Source organism: Eumetopias jubatus, unplaced genomic scaffold (genome assembly GCF_037043125.1).
Source record: "Eumetopias jubatus isolate StellerSeaLion01/CBP00866 unplaced genomic scaffold, mEumJub1_p1.0 scaffold_4, whole genome shotgun sequence".
Lineage (NCBI taxonomy): Eukaryota > Metazoa > Chordata > Mammalia > Carnivora > Otariidae > Eumetopias > Eumetopias jubatus.
Window position 1 is genome coordinate 88,933,963 of NW_028274810.1, and position 16,402 is coordinate 88,950,364.

General features: G+C 50.4%; 1 protein-coding gene across 2 annotated transcripts in view; it reads right to left on the reverse strand.

The window, feature by feature from the left end:
- The window catches only part of NCMAP (non-compact myelin associated protein), a 41,224-nt gene that overhangs the window by 10,740 nt on the left and 14,082 nt on the right, over positions 1 to 16,402 (reverse strand). The window contains exon 1 of one of the 2 annotated variants that reach the window (XM_028113909.2): positions 15,610 to 15,735. The exons of the other annotated variant lie outside the window; for it this stretch is intronic. The gene's annotated coding sequence lies outside the window, so the exon portion shown is untranslated. Of the gene's footprint in view, positions 1 to 15,609; positions 15,736 to 16,402 lie in introns of those variants that run through there. 2 annotated transcript variants of the gene reach the window in all.

The window sequence follows — 16,402 nt, forward strand, 5'->3', positions numbered from 1 at the left end:
CATTTGCCTAAATCTGCTTCTATCCCCACCAATGTCAAGCTGAGAAGACTCACCAATTATGTTTTCTTAAATTCCTTTTAAAAACAGAAAAGAGAGACAAAGAGGTAGCCATTGATCCAGGATCACTTAGTGAGAGATGCATGGCATAATCACTGGATAAGCTAAACCCTGCCTGTGGACACGTCCTCCGTTGGACCAACATGCACAAAAATGACAGATGCCTCTACCCAAGCGCCCGCTACGTGTCAAGACCTTTGGCCAGGCATTTTCTTTTTTAATCCATGCTTTGATTTAATTAGCAAATGCCATGTAAAATAGGTTTTCCTCTCCCCTGGATCAGATGAGGACCCCAAGGTTTGGGGTTCTAGAGCTATCTCTCCCTGCTTACACAGTCTGGAAGATGCAGAGCCGGCCTATGTACCGGGCCCTGCCCACTTCAAAGCCTGTAGGATCCCCACGCACCAACCTGCTGCTGGTACCCGTACGTCTAGAGGGGCTCCTGATAGGTTACCACGGAAACCTGAATGTGTGCATGCAAACACACACACATACGCGCACACATGCCCACACTGACCAGTAATGCAGCTGCAAGGCCGCTGGGACACAGATTCCTCCGCAGACCCTTCAAGGAGACCTCGTGGGTGCCCAGTTCTGGGTGCAGACCTCCTTTCGGATGGCCCGGCTCGTCCTTCTGAGGGAACAGTGAGTCATCTCAGAGTGTATCTTGCCTCATGTCAGGATCCAAGGCTCTCAATTACATCTCTGTTCCTGCCACATCAGAGAAGGTGGGAGGGAGGGTGGTAGGACATTGGCGGCCAAGGCTGTGGGTGTTTTCATGTGTGGGACCCCGCGGTTCTTGTTAACCAAGTGAGGCCCAGCAGGGGCATTTCAAATGCGTCTGTGACCAGGTCTGTGACCAGGTCTGTGGCCCACAGAAAAGCAAGGAGGGTGTAGGGAGGGGGAGAATGTTTTTCACTAACAGAGGTTAATTTAATAATAATAATAACAATATAATAAAAATAAATAATATAATTATAATAAAATAAATTATAATAAATTAATAAAATAATAATAACAAATAAAATAAAATATGGTGCTCAGTGCTTTCTGAAGGAGGTCTCATTCAATCCTCATACCTCCCAGGTAAGGAAGGAACAATCACTGCCCCTTCTACAGATGAAGAAACTGAGGCTTCCAGTAGAGAAGCAATCAACTTAAACTCACAAGGCTAACAGGGAGCCGTACTAGGATTCGAGCCAGGGTCTGTCCTATCCGGCGGCCCCTTCTCCGCGTACCCTCACGGGACTGCCTCCTGGGGAATGCGCAAGACACAAATGGCCCGGCACCCAGGCCCTGAATCAACGACGGGCTTTGATGAGAAAACCCACACAGGCGGGGGCTCAGCCCCTGCCCCGGCTCCCTGACCGGTCCTATCTGACTGCTCCCTGCCCTCGCCCACACTGCGAACCTCTCTGTCTTTAGCACAGCCTTCATTCCATTTACAGAATCTACAAGGCACTGTTGTTCCCTCGGGTTGTTTACAAACGGTCCTGTGTGGGAGGTCAGTCTCGGAAGTGATGGAAGGTCAGGACCATTTACTCTCTGAGTCACTCCTCTCTGCCTATCCCTTGATCAAGTGTTAGAGCCGTATCTGGAAGATAAACATTGCCAGATCCCACCTGTCCCGAATATCTCCCCCACGGCTCTGCCCCCGTGGTACCCTCCTTCCCTCTGGCCTGGCCTAAAAGTTCCTCCCTGGATAAGACAACAGATGCTACCAACACCAGCCGACCGCTACTCAACTGGCCAAATGTAACTCAGAGTAGATAACCCATGAATGCCCTAGACCCACCAAAACACTGGGATTGATTTCTCCCCACCGCCTGAAACATGGGAGATTCAGCATGACTTGGTTTCTTCCACAGACCTGAACCTCACTACTCCCAAGCAGCCCCTTGAGTTTTGGGGATTTTTTTTCAGAAAATTTACCTTCATGTTGAAACCAAAATATCCCTCCTTGTAATTTTCACCCATTGGTCCTAATTCTCTTGCCACAAAGGTAAATGCGCTACTTCTTATACATGACAACCTGCCAGGTTTAAAAGCACTTCTGTGTTAAGAAAGGTGAAACCAAACTTCAGGGATGGAACAGGGACTGGGCGGCAGCTATCAGCACGTCAATTTTACCTCTCACCAGTAGGTGGCGCCAGCAGCTGGCTACAGTTTATCCCGTTTAACCCAACCAACAAACGGTTGATAAACGTCCTGTGAACCCAACCTGTTAAGGAGCTTTATGCCCTTGAGAACAGCAATGATATGTCCTCTGATTATTTTTTTCCCAGGACAAATATTCTAAGCTCCTTCAAACGATCTTTACAATGATAGTGTCCTTCATGGGTTCCTCATTTCTCTGTGTCAATGTCCCCCTTAAATACAGCACCCCAAACTGGACGCATAACGCCCGAGGGGACCTGAAATGTCCAGGATGACATTTGTCTTGATACTTATCAGACCTAAGCCTGAATTCTAGCTCTGTGACCTTGGTCGACTTTCTTCACCTCGTGGTTTCTGACCTGTGAAACAGGAGTTACGCGCTCCAGAGGGCTGTTGTGAGAATTAAGAGATAAAACATGTAATATATCTAGCACAGTGACTGAGCACAAAGTCTATTGATATTATACTGGATTAATGCAAGCAAATAGCTCATTACCCTTACAGACAGTCGTAGCCCACACACCCTATTGATAGACTCCCAAACCTTTTCCAGACTTATGCTTGTTTATGGTCAATCAAACCTTGGAGGTCGGTAAGTGGAAGGGCTTCCTAAACCACAAAGTGCTTTGGAAATATAAGGCAATGGCAGCCACATTATGATGGGACAATATCAGGACCAGCTGCTGCCCAGTGACCAGGTCTCCATTACGCTCTTGTGCAAATGTCATTTTGAACTTAAGTGCAAGACTTTGCATTGGCCCCTGTTAGCCTTGACCTTGTTGGTGTGGGCCCTCAGCTGAGAGAGTCTAGCTCCTCCTGGGTGACTCCCGAGAACTCCTGGGGGTGTTGTGACAGAGCACACTGTCTATGAGTTCATGACCCAGCGAGGGCTTTGGGGTCAGGGAGACCCGGGTTTTGATCTTGGCCTCCTCTCTGACCAGTTCTGTGAGCCAAGGCACTTTTTAGGCTTCAGTGTTTTTGTTTATAAGGCAGAGATAATGTCCACTATCTTGTAAGGTTGTCCTTACAAGGACAAGAAATGTACTTCCTTAGTACAAGGGAGAGGTACAATTACCCGGCACGGTGGCTGGTAGATGGTGGGTGAGTGGTAAAGGTCAGTTCCTGACCTCTTTTCTCCTTTCTCTTCTGCCCTCAGTCTGTACTCTCCCCGCTCTCCTTGACCTTGAGCTCCCAGTTTTCCACCTGGTCAAGTGTTGCTGCATTTGGTCAAACTCAAGTATGAACAGGGAGGTCAGAGAATCAGACTATGAAGCTCTGTCCCAAGGAGGGGATTTGAAGAGGGATTCCCTAGAACTTCTGGAGGGCTTGACCTTCTCTTCCATTTCCACTTGAGGAATAGTAAAACCTCTGCCAGGAAGGCAAACATCCTCATGGGACTGGTAGGGCATGGGGGTTGCTGGATGGAGAGAGGAAGGACATGCCACAGATTCCTAACTGGGGGTGAGATCCGGGAGACCAGGGTTCCCATTGCCATTGACTGGCCATGTGACTTTGGAAAGTCCTCTCCCTTCTCTGGATCTTGGTTTTCCTGTCTATAAAATGGTCCAGTTTGGGACTGATCACTAAGGGGCTTTCAAATCTGTGGTTCTATTGCACTGCAGTCATTCATGGCTTAACTTAAGAACCAGTGTTTTCCAAAAGCTCATCCTTCCTTGCAGATACTGACTCTGGGGACATTAGGAGAGGGAAGACAGCACGTGCAGTTTAGACTGGAAGGCAGGAATCCTTCCTCAAAGGCAGCTGGGGCTGGACCAAACCAGGGAGAACTCCACAAAGGGGGCTTGACTTGGCAGCAACATTCTATGGGACTCCTAGGAACTAGCCTTCAAACATTCTGTCGGCTACGTAGTGACCCGAGTCGGCCTGAATCCTAAATGGCCACCACCTATACTCTCCATTCCTGTTGGGTTTCACATCATCTCCCCGACCGCATCTGCCCTGTCTGCATGACTTTGCCCCACTGTGTGTCACAGCTCCCAAAGGTGGAGTCTGAATTGGCTTAATGCTCCCCTGAACTTGGGGCCATATACAATTACACACTGAATATGTATTCCTTATGGATGGTTCCCGGAAATTAGGAAGTACATTTCTTGTTCCATGTATTTGTCCATTCTTTTGTCCCCCCATCTATTCCTGTACCCACCCACCCATCTACTGTACACACATCCATCCTTCCGTTGTTCTGTCCATCTTCCCTGTCATTCAACCAGAGCCCACCATGTACACGGCACTAAGAGGATTCAAAGACCATGGGAATCACGTCCCTAGAGCTCAGACACTGAGGATGAGAATGGAATTATTTCCTTTTTTAACAAGATTTTATTTATTTATTTGAGAGAGAGAGAGTGAGAGCGAACATGCACGGGGGGAGGGGCAGAGGGAGAAGCAGACTCCCTGCTAAAGCAGGGAGCCTGATGCGGGGATCAATCCCAGGACCCTGGGATCATGACCTGAGCTGAAGGCAGACGCTGAATCGACTGAGCCACTCAGGCGCCCCTGGAGTTGTTTGCTTTAAGAATCTTTCCTCCAGTCAATACTGAGTGGGGATCACAGCCCCCCATGCCTAGCCCAGCACTAATCCCTGAGGTGCTGATCATTATCATACTGAAGTCCTATGGAAAAAACAGTGGCCTTTGGATCTGGAAGCCCAGGTTTCAGACCCACCACATCTATCAAGTCTTATTGACCCACCCTGTCAAATTCTGGCTTGAACATCCTTTATTTCTGATTTTTGTGGCCCACACTCTAAAGAAAGTTGCCCCCAAAGAGCTTCCAACCAAGACCTGCAAGTCTGATAAGTTCCATGTACTAAGAGTTATAAATAGAAATCCCAGATGAAAGTGGTCACAAGGCAGATTTGTGCCTTGTACCAAAAGGGCCGCACAGGCTGTGCCAGGAGTCAGCAGGAGGGAGACCTGTGGGCGTTGTGGTGGAGACCGACTGCGAGCTGGAATGTGACCCGCGGCTTCCATCTGCCCTGGGTCTTGGGGTGCAAGCCAATGGCCAGCTCCCAAGAGTCCTCAGACTCTACCCAAGCCCTCATGTAAGCCTCCACGTGTCCCACTGACCTCAAAGGGGAGAAGGGTTAAAAGGTCAAAAAGTTGATGCCCCTAAGGGAATAGGTCAGAGGGAAATAATTCCCCCCTTTGACATGCTAGTCGGGGCGGGGAGCAAACGACTATTTAAGGAGACGCTGACAAAGCGCTAGGCACTGGGCTTCTACACGTTTCCTCATTTAATCAACACAAGGCAGGTCCTTTTATGTCCACTTTGCCAACAGGAAACAGGCTCAGAGAGGTCGAGTGACTTGCCCAAATTCTCACAGCAAGGGAGTGCAGGAGCTGGGTCTCAAACTCAGACCTTCTACCTTGAAACTGCCCATGGCTGCCAAGGTTCCCAGGGGGTGAAGAATATTCCTGGGGACACTCTTGAAGGGCAGCGGCCCTGCTGGGCCAGGACTGTGCTCACCCTTCTTTCTCCTTGTTGATATTGTGAGCCCAAGAGGTACGACAAGCCTCCAGGGTTCCTCAGCAACGGCCCTGTTCACATTTGATAATTCTGTGTTGTGGGGGCCACCCTGTGCATTGCAAGATCCCTGGCCTCTATCCACGAGCTGCCAGCGCACCCCCACGTTGTGATCACCAAAAATGTCTCCAGACTTGCCACGTGTCCTCTGGGAGGCAAATCGCCCCAGGTTAAGAACCACTGGAGTAGAGCTAGAGGCCTGTCTCTCGACAATTCCCTATTCTTTCTACCCAAGAAAGTCTGGACGACAAAGAAAATGTCCAGTCTGTACTTACATCTGTGGACAGAAGATCATTAGGGACAGTGACAGTGACCACAAACACGACCGCGGCCCGTCCACCCAGTGCTTGCTGAGTACCCGCCACCCTGCTGAGTCCTTCGGGTGTATTTCCTCACGTATGTTACTCTATTTTCCCGAGGAGGGAAGTGAGGCTCAGGGAGGTTAGGTAACTGGCCTGTGGTCTCAGTGTTAATATATGGCAGATCTAGGAGGAGTTCATTTCCTAGGGCTGCTGTAACGAATTACCACACACAGTGACTTAAAACAACACAAATTAATTTTCTTATAGTCCCAGAGGTCAGAAGTCTAAAATCAGTGTCACTGGGCTAAAACTGAGGTGTTGGCAGGGCCGTGCTCCTTTTGCAGCCTCTAGAAGAGAATCTGTTTCCTTGTCCATTCTAGCTCGGCCAGGTCACCGGCATTCTTTGGCCGGTGGTCCCATCTTCTACCTTGACCTTCAAGCTCACGGTATAGCATCTTCCTATGTCTCTGTCTCTGACCTCTGCTTCCATCGTGACGCCTCCTTCTCTCTGGCTGTCCTGCCTCCCTCTTCTGAGGATTTTGTGATTACATTGGCTGCACCCGGGTAATCCAGGATCATCTCCCCATCTCATGACCCTTAATTTAATCACACCTGCAAACTCCTCTTTGCCATGTAAGGGAACAAGGTCCCAGGTTTTGGGGATTAGGAGGTGGCTACAGCTGGGGGCCATCAGCCTCACACATAGGATTTAGATTCTCATCTCTCTGACCCCAAGGTTTGTACTCAATCCACTTCTGCCTCCCCCACCGTGCCTGAAGAGACACATCCTGCACTGTGGGGGACGCAGAGGTGGATCACATGCCCAGGGAGCGGTGAGCACCAGCACGCATCAGGAGGGGGACCCTGGGCTAGCTAGCTGGGGCACAGGCGTGGGTGTGGGCTTGGGGGTGGGCCTGACTCCCCCTGCTGCCGTACAAGCTGATTTCCTGTAGGCCTCAGCACCTACCACCAACCGAAGCTTCAGATACATCCGTCTGTAGTTCATCTGTCCTGAAGAGCCACCCTGGCCCAGCCCCCGCCCTTCTGTGTGATTTATTACCTAACTCTCAATTTTCCCTTTCCAAATCTCCTCCCTGCCAGGGGCTTAGAAAGTCTCCAGTCTTATAAATGCTGTCCCGGGGCACCTGGGTGGCTCAGCTGGGCAACTGCCTTTGGCTCAGGTCATGATCCCAGGATCCTGGGATCGAGCCCCACATCGGGTTCCCTGCTCTGTGGGGAGTCTGCTTCTCCCTCTCCATCTGTCCCTACCCCCCCATTTGTGCTCTCTCTCTCTCTCCCCTCTCCCTCTCTAAATGAATAAATCTTAAAAAAAATAAAATAAAGGGCGCCTGAGTGGCTCAGATGGTTAAGCATCTGCCTTCGGCTCAGGTCATGATCCCAGGGTCCTGGGATCGAGTCCCGCATCGGGCTCCCTTCTCAGTGCAGGGCCTGCTTCTCCCTCTCCCTCTGCCATTCCCTCTGCTTGTGCTCTTCTATATCTCTGTCAAATAAGTAAATAAAATCTTCAAAAATAAAATAAAATAAAATAAAATAAAATAAAATAAAATAAAATAAAATAAAACTGAACACTCGCCCTCTCCCGCTCTGCTGTGTGAGGATGCTCTCAGCTGTCTGGCCCCTCCTGAGCCCCCCAGTCCCTTCACAGAATAGAGAAACCACACTGAGCGGGTTAGCCAGGCTCTCTCTTCCCAGACAGGCAGAGCCTTTGACTTCTTCCACGAGCTCTCCGGCTTGGCAGTGACCCAGGGATGGTTTCTCCAGGTTCCGGGGCATGACAAATCTCCTGACCCAAGGGAAAACAACAGGTAAAAATGACAAATTCAGCTTTGCATCATCCCGGGAGAAACAAAGTTTGGGAACTATTTTTTTTAATTAATTAATTTATTTGAGAGAGAGAGATTGTGGGCATGAGCAGGAGGGGCAGAGGGAGAGGGAAAGAATCTCAAGTTGATTTCATGCTGAGCCGATGTGGGGCTTGATCTCATGACCCTGAGATAATGACCTGAGCTGAAATCAAGAGAGGGGTGCTCAACTGACTGAGCCCCCTAGGCACCCCCAGAACTATTTTTATCTTTTAAATGCTGCAGTTGGGGGAGGGTACCTGGCTGACTCCTTCGGCGGGCCCCGCAACTCTTGATATTGGGGTCGTGAGTTCGAGTCCCACGCTGGGTGTAGAGATTACTTAAAAAAATAAAATCTTTAAAACCAAAACTGCAGAGGGGCTTTGGGTTACACATAGCAGATGGAGGGACAACAAGCATTCATTTCTGTATCTTCCCCAAACCCCCGCGGATGACAGTAAAGGAATCAAGGTGTAAAAATCCTCAGGGCCAAAGGGAAAGAGGGGAAGAAACCACACTGGAGAGAGGCCAACCCAGGTTTGAAAGCTGGACACGCTGATGGTTTTGTGTGACTTTGCAGCCTGGAAAAGGCTGAGGCCCAAACCTGCAGACTGCTGGGAAACCCATAAAAGTGGATCTCATTGAGGAAGCTCAGGAAAGCTCGTGAGTGGGTGGCAACAGATGCCCCCAAAAGTCAGGTGCCACGTGGGGCTGAAGAAAGGAAGATGCAAGTTTGTAACAGGAGCAGCTCAGCTCCAGCCCCGTCAGCCCCCCACCTCGCCCTCCCTGCCATAGGCCTCCTCTGTCCTGCGTGATCTGGTGAGTCCGCCCCTACAGAGAGTGAATCAGGAGGTTTACCTGCACTACCCAACGTGATAGCCACATGCAGCCACCTACATTTAAAGGAAAACTAAGTTAAAAACCATTACAGTTCAGTGCCTTAGTCCCACCAGCCACATTTCAAATGCTGACTATTCACTGTGCCTCGTGGCCCCATATTGGTCCCCGCAGGTCTAGAATGTGTCCAGCACTGCATGGAGTTATACGCGGGAGCACTGCTCTGGACCCTGGCCATCCAAAATGCGGCCCTTGGGTCAGCAGTGCTGGCAACTCTGAGGACCTTGTTAGGCATGCAGAATCTCGAGCCACATCAGGAATACGAGACAAGAGTCTGCATATGAATCTGCCTCGTACAAGATCCCTAGGTGATTCAGTGCACATCGGACTTTGGGACTCAGAGCTCCGAGAGAAACCTAGCACTGGTGGGGGTTAATTCCTGGCTGAGAAGGGGGCTGAGGGAAAGTTTAAATCATGCAGTGGGGGGGCTCAGCCAGTCCCCTTAGCCCCTTGGGCCAGAATTCAGATAGGCAGGCTTAACCGCCAAGCAAGAAATTACAGAGGGGCTGGGCAGACTGACCAGCCAAAGAGAACAGACTACAGATAATGATGGAAGTTACAGGACGCTCCATGGAATGACCAGGTTCCTGCCAATCAGCCAGTGAGGTTACTAGTTGACAAGCCCCCCCCCCACACCCAGAGCTCCTCAGGAAAAAAGTTTTTTTTTAAATAAGCTTTTTAGGAGCGCCTGAGCGGCTCAGTTGGTTAGGCTTCTGCCTTCAGCTCAGCTCATGATCTTGGGGTCCTGGGATTGAGCCCCACGTCCAGCTCCTTGCTCAGCGGGGACCCTGCTTCTCCCTCTCTCTCTGTCCCTCCCCACCAACTCACGCCCGTGCTCTTGCTCTCTCTCTCAAATAAATAACATCTTTAAAAAAAGTAAATGAGCTTTTTAGTGCCTTACTCTTAAGCAAAAAGATGGCCAAGGGTCAACAGACCAAGGGCCTCAAACATGACGAACAGACAACAAACAAAACAAATGAACAGCTGAAGGCATTTAAAACAAATGGACGCTACAAAGGGCAGACGAAAAGATTCTTGTTCTCAGAGAGATAAGACACTGCATCTATAAAACAAGAACAGGGTGCTATAAGGAGAGAATATTCTGAAAACAGGAAAGGGTGCCAATACATTAAAAAAAAAAAAAAGCCTGACAAAATAAAAACTTCAACAGAAGCATTGGAAGATGAGAAAATCTCTCATAAAGTGGAACAAAAAAGATAAAGTAGGTCAGAACGGATTGCTCCAGGAGGTCCAACATCCTATTAGTAAGAATTCCGGAAATGATTAAAAAGAGAAAATCGAGAGGAGGAAATTATCAAAGAATTCCTGAAAATTTCCCAGAAATGTAGGCCACGAGTTTGCAGAATGAGAGGACCCTCTGAGTCCCCAGAACAATAAGTAAAGAAGACCCACAATAGGGCTCATCGTTATGTCTTTTCAGACCATAGGGCATAAAGGAAATATCTCACACATGTCCGTGGATTTTTCTTTTTTAAATAAGGTCAAATACAAATAAAAGGACCCACAATCAGAAGAAATGAGAATCTGACAGCAGCAGTACAAGGAGCTCTGAGACAACTCTCCAAAGTTTTGAGGGAAAATAATTTCCAGCCTAGAAATGTACAGCAAGCCAAACTAAATACTGAGTGGAGAGGTAGAAGAACAACGTTTTCTGGCATGCGAAGCTTCAGGAAAAAGTCCCCTGCACCCCAGGCATCTTTCCCTGGGAAGCTCGCAGAGGACAGGCCCCCCTAAAGTGGAGGAACAGACTAAGCATGAAAGGACTAGGGGTTCTGGGGCCTCGGGGGAACCCCGCAGAGGGGGGAGCCCTGCAGCAGCTGAGGGTCACAGTCTGACTCGGGGGAGGAGAGAGGTGCAGGGAGATTCTGCCAGCCAGAAAAAGGGAAATTGGCAGCTTTTCTGATGTGTTGGTCCAAACTGAAAGGAGATCTACTCTTCCCTGGAAGAGTTTGGGAATGAATTTATGATAGAATAGTAAGCTTCCCCGAAGGGCTTAAGGAACCAAATGCCTCCCTTCTACCCACCCCTCTCAATTTCTCATTCCCCCCTCCTCAGCCCCTGTGGTGGTCCTGGGAGGCAACTCCTTGTGGTCACAGGACTCTGTGGAAGCCAGTCGGAAAACTACTGAGTCCACAGCCCTCTCCTTACACATGGGGAAACTGAGGGCCAGCGAGGCCCCCTGAGGGCATGGAGAGAAGAAGGTTCATTGGTAGTTACTTTGGTACATTTTCGAGAACTCCTTGTTGTTCATTTGAAACAAGATCCATGACAACAATAATAAGAGCCAAACCAAAGCTAGAGGAAGCGGGCTGGTGGGCTATGGGGGAGACCCCACCCAGTCCCCACACTGCCCTCAGCTCCCCTGTCAGCCACCTGGTGCTGCGCAGACCCGGGTTCCTGAGCTGCTTCTAACTGCCATCCGTTAGCGCACGAACACGTAGATGAAACTGAATTTTGTACCCCATGGACAAGGCAACTGTAAACTTCTGGGGAAAAAAAATGGGGGTGGGACTGCAGGGCAAAAACCTAACCTAAATGGGCAGCAGCAACCTCCCTGGAGCCAGGGGCTCTGCTCCCCAGTGCTCTTGGGAGGCTCATCGTTGTCTTGAAGAACCAAGGCCAGTGTCCCCTTACAGACTCCCGTCATCAGTGTTCTGTCCCGTCATCGGGTTTTGTCCCTAATGCCAACCTTTCAGTGCTCTTGCTTTTGATTCTATCCCTCTCCCTCTGCCTTTTCCGAGCACTCGGCTGACCTACGAGTGTTTGTAATGAATGAGTTTATGATGTAGTATCTGCACTTGCACAGGGAATTCTAAAACACCTGATACTTACTCTGTAATTTTAACGTGCGACTTTCTCGCCTGATCTGCAGATCTCCCCATCTTAGCTGTTTGACAGAGACACCACCAGGGCTCTGAGAGGGAGGCCTGTGTAGCGGGTAAGAACCCTGGGCTGGAAGTTAGGAGTACCTCTGCTACTTACCTGCTGCGTGACCTTGGGCAAGTCATTTGTTCTGTCTGAACTTTGGCTTGTTCTCCTGCAAAATGCACAACTGGGATCCAGTGACCTCCTTCTCACGCGCCTTCTATCTTGTGACTCACCCAGCCTCCCAGTTTGGTTCAGGACATGGCCCCTTGCCCTCCCCGTCTCTTGCTGGCCTCCCATACCCTCCATTCCAGAGGGAACACCCCTGCCCTTTCCTGCCCAAGCCTGGGCCTGGCAGGCACTGACCTGCAGAGAGGACAGGAGGTGGGGAAACCACCCCAGCCGTTCAAGCGGCCCGCGGTGAGAGCTGGCCCGGGGCCAGTCACAATAGGCCTGGAGCTACAGAGGGGCATTTGTCTGGGGGACCCATGGTTCCTTTTAAACCTTCCCTCTGCCGCTGCCTCTCTTTGCTCCCCACCCTCTGAGGTGGCAGGGCCAGCCCCCAGCTGTGTTAGGAGGTGGACCTGAGTGTCCCCCTCTGTGGGCTGGGAAAATGGGCAGAAGAAAGGAGGCGAGAAGGGCAGGAGAGCCATACCCGTCGGGGGGCTGAGGCGAGTGGTCGCAGGGGGCCGTAGGGAGTGTCTAGGAGGAGAGGGCTAGTCCCTGACTCCCTCACTGACCAGACAAGCCTCCGAGAGCAAACTACTTCCTTCTCTGCTCCAGGCCTCAGTTCCCTCAGCTTTAAAATGGGAATGATTGTCCCAACTTCAACGCCGCGAGGACCAAATGAAACAAAGTGAGGGATTTACAAATCGTGGGCTGTAATAAAGGAAAGCATCTGGACTCAGATGGACCCCAGCTCAAATCCCATCTCGGTCACCTCCAAACCCACAGTAGTGGGCGACTTATTTACCCTCCTTGAGTCTCGTTTTCCCCGTCTGAGGAAGCCAAGATATGTGTGCAGTGGACCAGACTGCAAGGCTCGAACCAGAACTGACAGAAAGTGCCCTGCCCAACAAAAGCATCTGAGTGAATGAAGAATTGGTCAGGGCCGTATCGTGGCTTTTGTGCCCCCCCATAATAAATTTTCATGGGCTCTAAATATTTTAAGTTTTTCCTGATGTGAAAAAATTTGAAGAAAAAATGTGAAGAAATACGATGTGATGTGAGAAAAAAATGGAAAACATTTTCTTCCTCTCTAAAAGTTGATTTTCTTCCTCCCTCCCCCCTCGAATTTCAAAGAAGTTAAAATATTTCGGGGGGCTCTTAAAGAGTTTCTTGGGCCTGTGTCTGCTGTGCCCAGTGGGGAAGCCAGCCCTAGTCCTGCTTCCGGATTCTCTCAGGGTTGGCCTGTCTTGGGTGGCACCTCAAAGGCCTGAGGGCCCCCAGTGTCATCTCTGAAGAACTGCCCATGGAACTCAGAGTCCTAGAACACCGACACCTCCCCGACCCTGTCTTTGCCGGACCCCCTGGCTTCAGTGCTAGGTGAGCCCTGTCCTGAGCCTGACAGCCTGGGAGAATCCAGGGCCCTGGGTGTGTGAGCCGGGCCTGGCTCCCAAGGAGCTGGGGTGGGGGACAATGGACACTTAGCAGACAGTCATTATGCTCCCGTCCCTCCTCTGTGCCTACCACTGTGCTTGGGCCTTTGTGTTCACAACCTCATCGAATCCTCATTGCACACTTTCTTCTTTACACTCAAGGAAACTGAGGCTCAGAGAGATCCAGTAACCCATACAAAGTCACAGAGCTACCGAAGCAGGAGTGGGACTTGGTGTTCTGCTTCCCAAACCAGCGGGCTCCCAGCCCCCAGGAGCCCCCTAGCATCCAGCACTCCAGCCCCAGAGTTGGAGGGAACATGGAGACAAAAAGCAAATGACTTTTAGGGTGTGCAGAATGTGCAAGGCAGCGTGAGTCTGGGGTCCAAAGAAATAGAAAAAATGAGTAGGAAGGGTGGAAGGGGTGTGCAGGGGTCCCCCGCATACTCCTGGGGTGCTGAACAGCATGGGGCAGGGAGTGAGTGTGTGAGAGTGGGCCTCCACGGGCCAGTGTGTCCCCGGGTGGCCCCGAAGGAGCTAGGCCAGGTGGGGCTGTTGCTAAACACGCTAAGAGGTGCTTCATTTCCTTGCCCAGCTGCCCAGAACCCCATCTGTTTACCCACGGATTATAGCAGATGTCGCGCTCAGCCAAAGCCTGCCCGGTTCAGAGACCACTGACGGCCTCAGGAAAGGGGTGCAGAGTCACAGAAGAAGTGGCTATTTGGGGGCAGGTGCCTCAGGCTCTGGAGTTCACCAACAGGGTAACTCCTAGCTGGGGAGAGCCCCCCATCTCCACCCCAGTCATCCCACAGCCAGGTGGAGGGAGACATGCCCCGAGTGTGACTCTCCACCCGCAGTGGCGTGGATGGAATGGACCTCTCCGCTCTCACAAGTCATCAGCTGCACGGCCACCTGAGAGACCTTGGGAGCAACAAACCTGACCCTGCTCTCCTCTGCCTGGCCCTTCAGCAGCCGCTCATCAGCCCAGAGGAATCAAGTCCAAACTCCCTTGGAGTTTTTCACTGCCCAGCAGCCTTTAGACATGCGCTTTCCAATATGGTAGCCACTGGTCACTGCACCTGCTGAGTCCCAGAAGTGGAGCTGCTGTGACCTGAGATGTGCTGTGCCCGTAAAATACCCATGGGATCTCGAAGACTGAGTACAAAATAAAGGAACTGAAAGTATCTTGTTAGTAATGTTTTAACACTGATTACCTGAGAATATTTGGGATATATTGGGTTCAATAAAATATATTCTCAAAGTGTATTTAACCTGTTTCTTTTTCTTTTTACTTTTTTTTATTTTTTAAGTTTGTTGTAGAGAGGGCAAGAGAGAGAATCTTTTTTTTTTTTTAATTCTTTCTTTTTATTTTTTTAAAGATTTTATTTGACAGAGAGAGACACCGCGAGAGAGGGAACACAAGCAGGGGGAGAGGGAGAGGGAGAAGCAGGCTTCCCGCTGAGCAGGGAGCCCGGTGAGGGGGCTCGATCCCAGGACCCTGGGACCACGACCCAAGCCAAAGGCAGATGCTTAACGACTGAGCCACCCAGGCGCCCCGAGAGAGAGGGAATCTTAAGCAGGCTCCCTGCCCAGCGCAGAGCCCGATGCAGGGCTCAATCTCATGATCCTGAAATCATGACCTGAGCCAAAACCAAGAGTCTGATGCTTAACCGACTGAGCCACCCAAGCATTTTTTTAAAAGTGGCTCCTAGAACTTTTAAAATGACATGAGTGGCTCACCTAACATTACACTGGACAACACTGATTTACACTCTGTCCTCTCTCTGCTGCCGCTCCTACCACCACTAACTCATTCATGTGTTCGTGCATTCATTCATTCGGGAAATAGTCACTCATCGTATGCTGTGTGCTGGAGATGGCGCTAGACAGGGGAGACAAAAAGGGAACAATATAGGCCCGGCACCTGAGCCCACATGGAGCTTATGGACTACACTTCCGAAACGCCAAGCACTCTGTACTGCACACACACATCCCATCATGTTACTTGCCTCTGCTCATACTCGTGCTTCTCTCTAAGGTGACTTCCTGACCCTGTCTGCCTGGTGAACTCCCACTTATACTTCAAAACCAAACCTTCTAATACATATCAGAAACTTACGTCAAATGTTTCCGCAAACCCCCCCACATTGCTACTTCATGAAGCTTGTCACTCCAGCCCCCATGCCCTGCTGGAGTTCTAAACTACTAACTACGTGATTATGCGATTTCATTCTTGTGTCAGTTTAAATGTCACCAATCTGTCTAAGGTTTTCCCTTTCCCCCAGCCCCAGGAATTGTCTCACTTACCCTCGTTAATGCTCTTCACCGGCTCAAACTGTCTTGTTTGTAACCCATCCATCTCCCCAGACCCGAAGCTCTGTGAGAACAGGGCACTTGTCTTTCATGCAGAGCTGACATCCCGTGCTGGGCTTGGCACTGTTCTCGGCACCTGGGAAGCACTTAGAGACGAAGATGATGGCATGTGGGCAGTGGTGCAGGATGCTACCACAGAGGCTCTGGCACTGGATGACCAGGGTTCAAATCCTATGCTTGATTAGCTATTACAAGCACTGTCAAGTGACTCAATTAGCTGCTGTCATCATCGTCATGATGACGTGGCAGCTAACCCGCAAGGCTACCAGCCTCATGAGGCCCCAGGCAGTCTCTTGGTCACAGAAGCTGGTCTCATCCAGGGTTCCCTATTGCAGGAAACGATACCAGCACCCCTGAAGCTTCCAAAGCCAGAAACTGAGAGTTGCTGCTTGTCACCCATCCGCCACCTTCATCACCCAGGCCTTTCAGATTTAGCTTCATTTCTTACAGATTTTCTTTCTCGTCTCCCTCCCCCTCCCCATCCCTGCTCAGGCCCAGGCTTATGTTCTCTTCCCTGGATGCTGCCATAACTTCCCAACAGGCCCAGCTTGCCTCTGCCCTGGCCCCCTGCAATCCTTCATGATGCAGTCACAGTAATCGCAAAAAACTTCAAGTCTACTCCAAACTAGAACTTACAGAGGTCAACAAGTCTTCTGTACAGTATCCGGATCCTGTAGATCGCTCCACCCTCCTCTCTGTCTGAGCTCAGCCCTGTTAGTCTCCCATC